We start from the raw sequence: 11,515 nt of genomic DNA, 5'->3' as shown, positions 1-11,515 counted from the left end.
AAACTTCATCTCAAAAAAAAAAAAAAAGATATTTACGGCTAAGGGAACAAATTAATCATGTTTCCTAAACAGACCCAGACTTCAGAACATTCCTAATTTTGCTTTAAGGATATAACATCGATTCCTGCAAAATATAGTAATTAAGAAAAGTAATCCTTTATCACAAACCCTTGTGGCAGAGCACATCTCCCCACACTTACAAGCATCGTACCTAGGGTGGTCCCGTTCCTCCTCTGACTTTTGGGAATGTCCTACCCTGTTTATCAGCAGCTGTCCTTTCACCACCTCACTTTCCTTTTTTTGTTGAGACGGAGTTTTACTCTTGTTGCCCAAGCTGGAGTGCAATGGCATGATCTCTGCTCACTACAACCTCCACCTCCCGGGTTCAAGTGATTCTCCTGCCTCAGTCTCCACAGTAGCTGGGATTACAGGCATGTGCCACCATGCCCAACTAATTTTGTATTTTTAGTAGAGATGGGGTTTTTCCATGTTAGGCTGGTCTCAAACTGCCGACCTCAGGTGATCCACCCGCCTCAACTTCCCAAAGTGCTAGGATTATAGGCATGAGCCACGGCACCTGACCCACTTTACTTTCTTAATAAACTTGCTTTCACTCTGCACTGCAGACTTGCCCTGAATTCATACTTGCGCCGCAAGATCCAAGAACCCTTTCTTGGGGTCTGGATTGGGACCCCTTTTCTATAACACTAGGGGGAACCACCCTGAGGGAGATGTCCTGGGAAGAACTGTGTGGGGCAGGGACTATGGAGAGGGGATGCCCTGGCAGGGCCCAGTTACTACACTAACCTCGGGGCCCACAGCCACACACAATAAAATACCCACTGAAGCCCCCTCTGGGGCTCGCTCTCACACTGATGAGAAAAGAGGTAGCTCACAGCAGAGTCTGAACTATTCGGGATGTGCAGCTGAGTGAGACAAGTGTGGGGCCTCCGTCATCCCGTACTTCTGCAAACACGGCTGGGGACAATTGTTTCAGGACACTTTGTTCCAGACCAGCTGCATCACCCATTATCTCCATGTTCTTGGAATGTGTGACACAAAGAACAATGTAGGCCAAGTGCAGTAGCTCATGCCTGTAATCCCAGCTACTGAGGAGGCACAAGAATTGCTTGAGGTGGAGGGTACAGTGAACACTCCAGCCTGGGCAACAGAATGAGACTGTCTCAAAAAAAAAAAAAAAAAAAAAGAATAATGTATAGCCAATGTTATCTGTTTTTGTTTTTTGTTTGTTTGTTTTGAGACAGAGTCTCACTCTGTCGCCAGGTGCCTGGCAGGAGTGCAGTGGTGCGGTCTCCGCTCACTGCAACCTCCGCCTCCTGGGTTCAAACAATTCTCCTGCCTCAGCCTCCCGAGTAGCTGGGACTACAGGCGTGCACTACCATGCCCAGCTGATTTTTTTTGTATTTTTTAGTAGAGACGGGGTTTCACCATGTTGGCCAGGATTGTCTCAATCTCTTGACCTCGTGACCCACCCGCCTTGGCCTCCCAAACTGCTGGGATTACAGCTGTGAGCCACTGTGCCCAGCCTGTTTTTGTTTTTGAGACAGAGTCTCACTCTGTCGTCCACGCTGGAGTGCAATGGCACAATCTTGGCTCACGGCAACCTCCACCTCCCAGGTTCAAGCAATCCTCCAGCCTCACCCTCCCAAGTAGCTGAGATTACAGGTACAAGCAACCAGGCCTGGCTAATTTTTGTATTCTTAGTAGAGACAGGGTTTTGCCATGTTGGCCAGGCTGGTCTTGAACTCCTGACCTCAAGTGATCAGCTCGCCTCGGCCTCCCAAAGTGCTGGGATTACAGGCGTGAGCCACTACACCTAGCCACCTCTTTTCCTTTGAAAAACTACTGTAACTGTTGCCAATCAGGATGTATATTCAGGGCAACTTGAATCTCTGCTCCCAGGTTGCAGTGCTCAAGCTTGGCCCAAATAAACTCTCTACTTATGTTAATTTTGCCTCAGCAAAATTTCTTTTTGGTCAACATTCAGATGTGCGTTTGGCATTTCCATTTGACAAACTGGAGACTGTAGAGGCCAAAAGAAAACTTCCCCTCTGCTCTATAAAGATTCACAGAAAATCAACTGACAAAAGCCAGATTAATAAGACAAAAGGCATACAGATTTATTCATACACACAGTGAGAACCAGAGTGATGACCCCAACCTCCCAATGGGATTCAGAAGCTTATATACCATCTTGAGGTTAAAGAAAGAACGGGGACTCAAAGCATGGCCATAAACAGGTTATGGTGGAAAATCAGGTTACAGCGGCAAGACCAGTTACAGGAGGGAGAGGAGAGGAGGCCTGGCTGGCAAAGGTGGCCTTGTTCTATCGATGAAACCTCACAGGTAGCAGCCCTCAGAGAGAATGGATGAATGTTCCCTTCAGACCTTTAAAGGTGTCAGACTCTGTTACTCTTCTACATCAGGCAAGGGGAGGCCTCAGAGAAGGCCTAGCCTCATCAGTGTAGATTCTCGCTACAGATGCAAATCTCCCCCACAAAAGACAGCTTTTTAGCTATTCTATTTCCAGTCCTTCTGAGTAACTGTCTTCAGCCATGTCAAGGAAATACTTTGTTTGTTTTGAGGCAGGGTCGCACTGTGTTGCCCAGGCTGGAGTGCAATGGCACAATCTCAGCTCACTGCAACTTCTGCCTCCTGGGTTCAAGCGATTCTCCTGCCTCAGCCTCCTGCGTAGCTGGGATTACAAGGTGCACCACCATGTCTGGCTAATTTTTGTATTTTTGGTAGAGATGGGGTCTCATCGTGTTGACCAGGATGGTCTTGAACTCCTGACCTCAGGTGATCTGCCCACCACGGCCTCCCAGAGTGCTGGGATTACAGGTGTAAGCCATGGAGCCTGGTCATGGAAATACATTTTGGGGCAAAATATTTTGGTTTTCTTCAGTCCCCACTCTGAGACTTTACTTTCAGAAAGTTTCCCATAGGAAAAGGAAAGTTCACAGCTTTGAAGAGATTTGAGTTACAGATTGTTAGATGACAGATAGGCAAAGGTGGGGAAAAAGAAATTGGGATAAGCAGAAAAGGACAAATTTAAATTCCATCCCGGCAGGGCACTGTGGTTTATAGCTGTAATCTCAGCACTTTGGGAGGCTGAAGCAGGAGGATCACTTGAGCCCAGGTGTTCAGACCAGCCTGGTCAATGCAAGGAGACCCTATTGCTACAAAAAATAAAAAAATTAGCCAGGCATGGTAGTATGTGCCTGTGGTCCCACCTACTTGGGAGGCTGATGCAGAAGGATGACCTGGGCCCAGGAAGTCAAGGCTGCAGAGAGCTGTGATCGTACCACTTCCTGGGTAACTGAGTGAGACCCTGTCTCTAAAAAAAATATAGATGTATCATGCTGTATTTTCTTGAATCAGTCTCTTAGTCCTGAGACTAGATCAACTCAGTTAAACAGCTGTGTCCCATTCCAAGCTGCGGCACTGCAGATGGGCTGGGACTTTGTATATAATTCACACAAACAGATCTTTAACAAGAGACAATTCTATGGAAACAGAAGGAAAAAAAAAAAAAGGTGAATATCTGGAATCATCCGTAGACTAGCTTTTCCAGCTTGCCTCAATCCGAAGCATCTGGAGCATCTTCAGATTGAAATGGCAATCTGACAGATTTTCCTGGATCATAGTTCTAACGGGGTGTTCAAGTGAACTTTCTAAGTAGTCCATATATCAACAGGAACGAAGGCTGTTTATACATAAGTTCCTGTGACGATTTCTCCTTAAGTTTTTAAGTCCTCTGGCTTCAGTTGCAGGGCTTCAGGAAAAGCTGTTTTAATTTCCAAAGATTTTAAATCAGAAAAATGGGAGAAAAATTTGAAAGTATTAGTTTAGAGACTTGGAGCTAGGAAAGAATGCAGGATTCAGTCCAAACTATAGGCAAATGATAACTCAAAAACAACAGTCAGTCCAGAATCCAATAACAGGTGCACTATAGTTTTCTTCTAAAACACAATTTTTCTCCCTCCAGTCCCCCTTCTCTACAAGATACATCATAGTAAGACCAACAGATTTGCAAAATAAGTTTTAGTCTTATTATTATAATTGGCCTTATTATTTGCATAAAGTCCAGTAAGAACAGTGACTGGCCATACAGGATCTTTTAAAGTTGGCTTTGCCAGAACTTTTTCATAAGGAATCTCAGTTTATTGTGGCACTGTTCACAATAGCAAAGACTTGGAACCAACCCAAATGCCCATCAATGATAGACTGGATAAAGAAAATGTAGCACATGCCGGGCGCGGTGGCTCAAGCCTGTAATCCCAGCACTTTGGGAGGCCGAGGCGGGTGGATCACGAGGTCAAGAGATCGAGACCGTCCTGGTCAACATGGTGAAACCCCGTCTCTACTAAAACTACAAAAAATTAGCTGGGCATGGTGGTGCATGCCTGTAATCCCAGCTACTCAGGAGGCTGAGGCAGGAGAATTGCCTGAACCCAGGAGGCGGAGGTTGCGGTGAGCCGAGATTGTGCCATTGCACTCCAGCCTGGGTAATAAGAGCGAAACTCCGTCTCAAAAAAAAAAAAAAAAAGAAAATGTAGCACATATACACCATGGAATACTATGCACCCATAAAAAGGATGAGTTCATTTCCTTTGCAGGGACATGGATGAAACTGGAAACCACCATCATTCTCAGCAAACTGACACAAGAATAGAAAAACCAAACACTGCATGTTCTCACTCACAAGTGGGTGTTGAACAATGAGAACACATGGACACAGGGAGGGGAGCATCACACACCGGGGTCTGAGGAGCGGGGTGCTAGGGGAGGAATAGCAGGGGGTGGGAGGATTGGGGAGGAAGCATTAGGAGAAATACCTAATTGTAGATGATGGGGAAATGGATGCAGCAAACCACAACCATGGCACGTGTATACCTATGTAACAAACCTGCATGATCTACACATGTACCCCAGAACTTAAAGTATAATAAATAAATTTTTTTAAAAAAAGGAATCTCAGATTAGACTTTTTTTTTTTTTTGAGACAGAGTCTCGCTCTGTCGCTCAGGCTGGAGTGCAGCGGCTCAATGCAATCTCCACCTCCTAGGTTCAAGCGATTCTCCTGTCGTAGCCTCCTGATTAGCTGGGATTACAGGTGTCCGCCACCATGGCTGGCTAATTTTTTGTATTTTAGTAGAGACAGGGTTTCACTGTGTTGCCCAGGCTGGTGTCAAACTCCTGACCTCGTGATCCGCCCGCCTCACACTCCCAAAGTGCTAGGATTACAGGCGTGAGCCACTGTGTCCAGCCTCAAATTAGACTTTTAAAGGCATCTTGAGTCTAGGAAGCCAACCCAAGTATTTGCCATACCTGGTATTACAAGTATGTGTAATACCAGTATGAACTGGGTGAATTCCTCTTTCAGGTTCCAACATATCTTGTGGTTCCTGTGCCCACCACCAGGCCTGGCTAATTTTTTGTATTTTTAGTAGAGACCGGGTTTCACTATTTTGGCCAGGCTGTTCTCGAACTCCTGATTTCATGATCCGCCTGCCTTGGCCTCCCAAAGTGCTGGGATCACAGGCGTGAGCCACTGCACCCAGCAAAGTAACATTTTTTACCTACGGCAGGAACCTTGTAAGGGAACCATGTATACAGGTACCAGGCCAGTCTTTCCAAGGGGCTTTTTATTGGCTTTATAAAGAAATCTCAATTCTTCAAAGCAGTCTAATCATATCTGGTCAAAGCATTTGTAAAATAACCAGTGTCTCCAATTGTGTCCTGCTAAGGAAGAACATGGGTTTTTTTTTTTTTTTGATATGAAGTCTTGCTCTGTCTCCCAGGCTAGAGTGCAATGGCGCAGCAATCTCGGCTCACTGCAACCTTCATCTCCCAGGTTCAAGAGATTCTCCTGCCTCAGCCTCCTGGGTAGGTGGGATTACAGATGCCTGCCACTGCACCCAGCTAATTTTTATATTTTTTAGTAGAGATGGGGTTTTACCATGTTGGCCAGGCTGGTCTCAAACCCCTGACCTCTGGTGATCCACCCACCTTGGCCTCCCAAAGTGTTGGGATTACTGGCATGGGCCACCACACCTGGCCTTTTTTTTTTTTTTTTTAATTTTAAAAAAATATAGATGGGGTCTCACTATGTTGCCCAGGCTGGTCTTAAACTCCCATGCTCAAGCAATCTTCCAATCTCAGCCTCCCAAAGTGCTAGTATTACAGGCATGAGCCCCTACACCCAGCCAGAAAACAGATGCTTCTTGAATTTATGAAAATAACTATATTGCCACAAAATAGGAAAAACTCACAAATAGTTCCTGAATTTGGAGAAATCAGGTAAACAGAAAGGTAAATGTTTCCATTTTGCTCACAAAAGTATAATTTACCCAATTGCTATAAGCTATAACAGCTTAAAAGAAAAAATGTTTTCTTGACTCTGGAAACCAAACCACAAAAAGAATCAACAGGCCAGGTGCTGTGACTCACACCCGTAATCCCAACACTTTGGGAGGCCAAGACGGGCAGATCATGAGGTCAGGAGTACCAGACCGGCCTGGTCAACATAGCAAAACCCCATCTCTACTAAAAATACAAAAATTAGCCAGGTGTGGTGGTGCACACCGGTAATCTCAGCTACTCCGGAGGCTGAGGCAGGAGAATCACTTGAACCCAGGAGGCAGAGGCTGCAGTCAGCCGAGACCACATTATTGCAGTCCAGCCTGGGTGACAGAGTGAGACTCCATCTCAAAAGAAGAAAAAAAAAATCAACAATGCTTCAAACAGAGTCATAAAAAAAATTATTTCAGGCCGGGCACAGTGGCTCACGCCTGTAATCCCAACACCCTGGGAGTCCAAGGTAGGTGGATCATCTAAGGTCAGGAGTTCAAGACCAGCCTGGCCAACATGGCAAAATCCCCTCTCTACTAAAAATACAGAAATTAGTCAGGCATGGTGGCACACACACCTGTAATCCCAGCTACTTGGAAAACTGAGGCAGGAGAATTGCTCCAACCCAGGGGGCAGAGGTTGCAGTGAGCCAAGATAGCACCACTGCACTCCAGCCTGGGCAACAGAGTGAGACTCCATCTCAAATAATAATTATAATAATTTTAGTGCTGTGTCAGTTCAGTCCATATGATTAACTCTTGTTCTGCTTGATGCTAGGTTGTCAATCTTCATGAACCCATCAGTGTTTGTGTGTGTTTTTATTAGAGTCCTGGAAAGTTTTTTTTACCTAGTCCAATGGTATGATCTCCAAAGTTACCAGAAACCTGTACTCAAAAGTACTTGTCAGGGTACTTTACATGACTTTCCTTGAGGGAGAAGCAAGTCTTGAACTGTAACTAATTACAAGCTGCTTTTTAAAAAGAATCAAAGTAAAACAATACTTGACTGTGGGTGACAGATGACTTGGAAAAATGATAGTTAAAGACGCAATTGACAAGGAAATTTGTTTTTTTGTGTGACATACAACAATTTAACATAATACTTATGACTTATAGCAAGATATAGCAGAATTTTAGGAATTTTGTAACATTTTGGAACACATTAATAACACCTTTATTCAAATAGAACTCAAAGAAAGTTGCCGGGTTCACGCCTATAATCCCAGCATTTGGGGAGGCTGAGGCAGGCAGAGCACCTGAGGTCAGGAGTTTGAGGCCAGCCTGACCAACATAGAGAAACACCGTCTCTAATAAAAATGCAAAAAGTAAGCCAGGCACGGTGGTGCATACCTGTAATCCCAGTTACTTAGGAGGCTGAGGCAGGAGAATCACTTGAACCCGGGAGGCAGAGGTTGCAGTAAGCAGAGATGATGCCATTGTACTCCAACCTGGAAAGTTAAACATTATTTCTTATTTGACCATGCGTTCTGTATAATGCTTACATACCAAATAAAACTAATATGCATGCTTGTAATCCCAGCTACTCAGGAGGCTAAGGCAGGAGCATCGCTTGAACCCAGGAGGTGGAGGTTGTGGTGAGCCAAGATCACGCCATTGCACTCCAGCCCGGGCAACAAGAGCAAAACTCCATCTCAAAAAAAAAAAAAAATTCCTTTCAAATATCTTATGATCATATTTTAGCTGAGACAAACAGCTGATATCCATGGCTTTTGAGCTTTTTTTTTTTTTTTTAACCAAAGGTACTCTCCCAAGTGACTCATCAAAACCAATAAGCCTTAACCAAAGTTATAGACTTAACAAGGACACACAGGCATCTTCAAAGAGGCACAAAGCAGTCCTTACAACACCCAGAACCACCCCAAAGACAGTTAAAAGAAAGGAAATCAAAGCTGTCCATGGAAGGGGGAAAGATTAATAACAAATGAGTACCCCAGAAAGTCAAAAGTCGGCTGGGTGCGGTGGCTCACGCCTGTAATCCCAGCACTTTGGGAGGTCAAGGCAGGCAGATCATGAGGTCAAGAGTTCGAGACCAGCTTGGTCAACATGGTGAAACCCTGTCTCTACTAAAAATACAAAAAATAAAAAATTAGCTGGGCATAGTTGCGTGTGCCTATAATCCCAGCTACTCTGGAGGCTGAGGCAGGAGAATTGCTTAAATCCAGGAGACAGAGGTTGCAGTGAGTCAAGATCATGCCACTGTACTCCAGCCTGGTGACAGAACAAGACTCCATCTTGGGGGGAAAAAAAAAAAAAGAAAGTCAAAAGTCACACAAATATCAAACCAAAAGGGACTGGTTCCTCTACTGGGAATTGAACTCAGGCCATGGTAGTGAAACTACAGAATTTTAAGTAGTTTCCAAGATGGCGCAGTCTTCATTGTGAATCCTGCAGGGATCCAAAGCAAGCGGTTTGAGCATACAAAGGGTTTTAACTTGTTATAAGTCAGGTTTTTGCTTTTTAATTTTGTGAAGAGGGTTTCTAAGGCTAGCCACAACACTATTATGTCTTTCCTTCAACTTTCCCACAAATACAACAAATACAAATAAGGCATTTGTTTAGAATAAGAAAACTCTAAATTTTTTTTTTTTTTTTTTTTTTTTTTTAAGGATCTTTCTAATTTAAAGGATTCATCTTTTGGCTACTGACAATCAGAATTTCCAATGATGTATTTATTTCAGTAGCAACTCAATCCAATAAGCCTCTTCATGGAAAGCCCAAAAGGCAATTTCCCAGATTTAGAGAGGACACAAAAGAGATAGATCCAATGATGCCCCCAAAATTCACTCCCAGGAATAGGCAAAGATAGCAAAAGACTCTTGTTGCCAGAGACAGTTAAGGATGGTGTTTATACATACAGTCCCTCCAGTAACCCACAGATTTGTACAGGGCTGCCGGTCACAGACTCATTAACCTGTGACACAGGGTAGGCCCTGCTGGGATTGGACTTTCTGAGGACTGACCAGGCAACAAGGATCAAGACAACAATAGCCCTTTATAGATGGGACTGAGGAGAGTGAAAATCACCTAGTGACCATTTAACAGGCCCTAGAAACAAAAACTCCTTATCTGAGAAATTTAGAGGGAGCAAAGACCACCTGGCAGCCATTAAACAGGCCATCAGAGGCAAAACTCCTTATCTGGGGAAAATTAGAAGTGTCTAGACTTCCCTGTTATCTAAAGCAGGCATTTGGTTCCAGATTTCTTTTCCCCCCAAAAAATTGTAACTAGAATTTCTATACATCTCTGGAATGCCATGCCGAAACTCATTGTGCAACACTTGCTGACATTAAGGCAACAAAATTACTACAAATGTAATCGTTTATCATGACCTACATGGCCAATATGGTCCAAATTACTGTTATGCCCCCACTTTAAGGTCTATAAATACCCCTAAGTAAAAATCCACCCAGCACGCTCAGTCCTCTCGATGAGGCACCCCACTACACTCTTCTGTAGCGTTCTTGCTAATGAACTTATAAACTTTTGTTGTCCGTCGTGTCCCCGTCTCCCCACCCCCCCACCCCGCCCCCCCGCAAACAGAGTTTCACTCTTGTTGCCCAGGCTAGAGTGCAATGGCACAATCTCAGCTCACTGCAACCTTCGCCTCCCAGGTTCAAGCGATTCTCTTGCCTCAGCCTCCCAAGTAGCCAGGATTATAAGTCTCCCGCCACCATGCCCAGCTAATTTTTTTTTTGGGGGGGAGGTATTTTTAGTAGAGACAGGGTTTCATCATGTTGGCCAAGCTGGTCTTGAACCCCGACCTCAGGTGATCCACCCACCTCAGGCTCCCAAAGTGCTGGGATTACACGTGTGAGCCACTGTGCCTAGCAAACTTCTTTTTTTTTTTTTTTTTTNTTTTTTCCCCGAGACAGAGTCTTGCTCTGTCTCAGTTCACTACACCCTCCACCTCCCAAGTTCAAGCGATTCTCCTGCCTCAGCCTCCTGAGTAGCTGGGACCACAGGCACGTGCCACCACACCTGGCTAATTTTTATATTTCAGTAGTGATAGGGTTTCTCCATGTTGGCCAGGCTGGTCTCAAACTCCTGACCTGAGGTGATCCACCCACCTTGGCCTCCCAAAGTGCTGGCATTACTCGCAAAAGCCATGATGCCCAGCCAAACTTTCCTTTTTCAAACCTATACTGTTGTCAGTAAACTCTTTTTACCAACCCGAAAGTTGACCACTTCCTAATGCGGGGGCTCTGACACCTCACCTGGCAGGGACTTCTTAAGAAAAACTGAGAGCTTGACACATTCTAAAAAAAAACTGTGCTGCTTAAAATCTTACCTGTCTTGGGTTCCCAACCATTTTCAGACTGACCACAGGATGTGACCTGCCAATCACTACCTCTGAATGGCAGAGACCAAGAGAGTGTTCCCGAGGTAGGTGGCAGGACTTGACTCCAGAGGCAGGGCTTGGACAGTTAACCAGGTTGAGGACTAAAACAGGGTTGGGGCAAAAGCAGGTTTCAATCAGATATGCCGGCCACCGTGCCACATCAGCTTACCATTACCATGGTAACACCCAGGAGTTACCACCCCTTTCCATGGCAATGACCGGATGATTACTACTCCTTCTCTAGAAATTTCTGCATAAACCACCCTTTAATCTTCATGCAATCAAAAGTGGGTATAAATGTGACTGCAAAACTGCCCTGAGCTGTTACTCTTTGCCCACAGAGTAGCCCTGCTCTGCAGGAGCAGTCACAGAGCTGTAACGCCACCTGTTCAATAAAGCTGTTTTCTTCTACCCCTGGCTTGTCTTTGAATTCTTTCCTGGGCAAAGCCAAGAACCCTCCCTGGCTAAGCTCCACTTTGGGGTTTGCCTGCCCTGCATCACTCCCACTTGGTCACAACTCAAGCTTTCAAGGAGGGAGAATCTGAACCAGTTTTTATTTCAGGGATCCATAGCAAAGTTTGTCTAACTGGACACATCTGATCAGAGCTGCAAAACTGACTAGCCTGCAGGGCCAGCTCAAACCCTGGGCCTGAGAGGTTTTAGGCCTGTGTTCTACCCTATGACACCCCTCTTTATGACAGAATAACACAGAAAGACAAGGATGAAAGATAACTATTTCTAGGCCGGGTGCGGTGGCTCAAGCCTGTAATCCCAGCACTTT

At 45.0% G+C, this 11,515-nt stretch overlaps 3 long non-coding RNA genes across 3 annotated transcripts in view; all 3 read right to left on the bottom strand.

Moving 5' to 3' along the window:
- Window positions 1-2,116: 2,116 nt before the first annotated feature.
- LOC119467768 lies at window positions 2,117-3,215 on the bottom strand. Its single transcript, XR_005196389.1, has 2 exons — window positions 2,895-3,215; window positions 2,117-2,590 (listed from the first exon to the last, which is right to left on the bottom strand). It is a non-coding gene; the product is annotated as an uncharacterized LOC119467768 (long non-coding RNA).
- Window positions 3,216-3,543: 328 nt separating this feature from the next.
- On the bottom strand, window positions 3,544-7,777 carry LOC119467770. The gene is made up of 2 exons (XR_005196393.1): window positions 7,725-7,777; window positions 3,544-3,808 (listed from the first exon to the last, which is right to left on the bottom strand). It is a non-coding gene; the product is annotated as an uncharacterized LOC119467770 (long non-coding RNA).
- The window catches only part of LOC108286848, a 6,904-nt gene continuing 3,154 nt past the window's right edge, over window positions 7,766-11,515 (bottom strand). Inside the window, exons 2-3 of the long non-coding RNA XR_001818105.2 lie at window positions 10,684-10,835; window positions 7,766-7,822 (exon numbers count right to left, since the gene is read on the bottom strand). This is a non-coding gene — a long non-coding RNA (uncharacterized LOC108286848). The remainder of the gene's footprint in view (window positions 7,823-10,683; window positions 10,836-11,515) is intronic.

Source organism: Cebus imitator, unplaced genomic scaffold (genome assembly GCF_001604975.1).
Source record: "Cebus imitator isolate Cc_AM_T3 unplaced genomic scaffold, Cebus_imitator-1.0 Scaffold329, whole genome shotgun sequence".
In the NCBI taxonomy this organism is placed as follows: domain Eukaryota; kingdom Metazoa; phylum Chordata; class Mammalia; order Primates; family Cebidae; genus Cebus; species Cebus imitator.
This window is presented reverse-complemented; position numbering and strand designations above follow the sequence as displayed.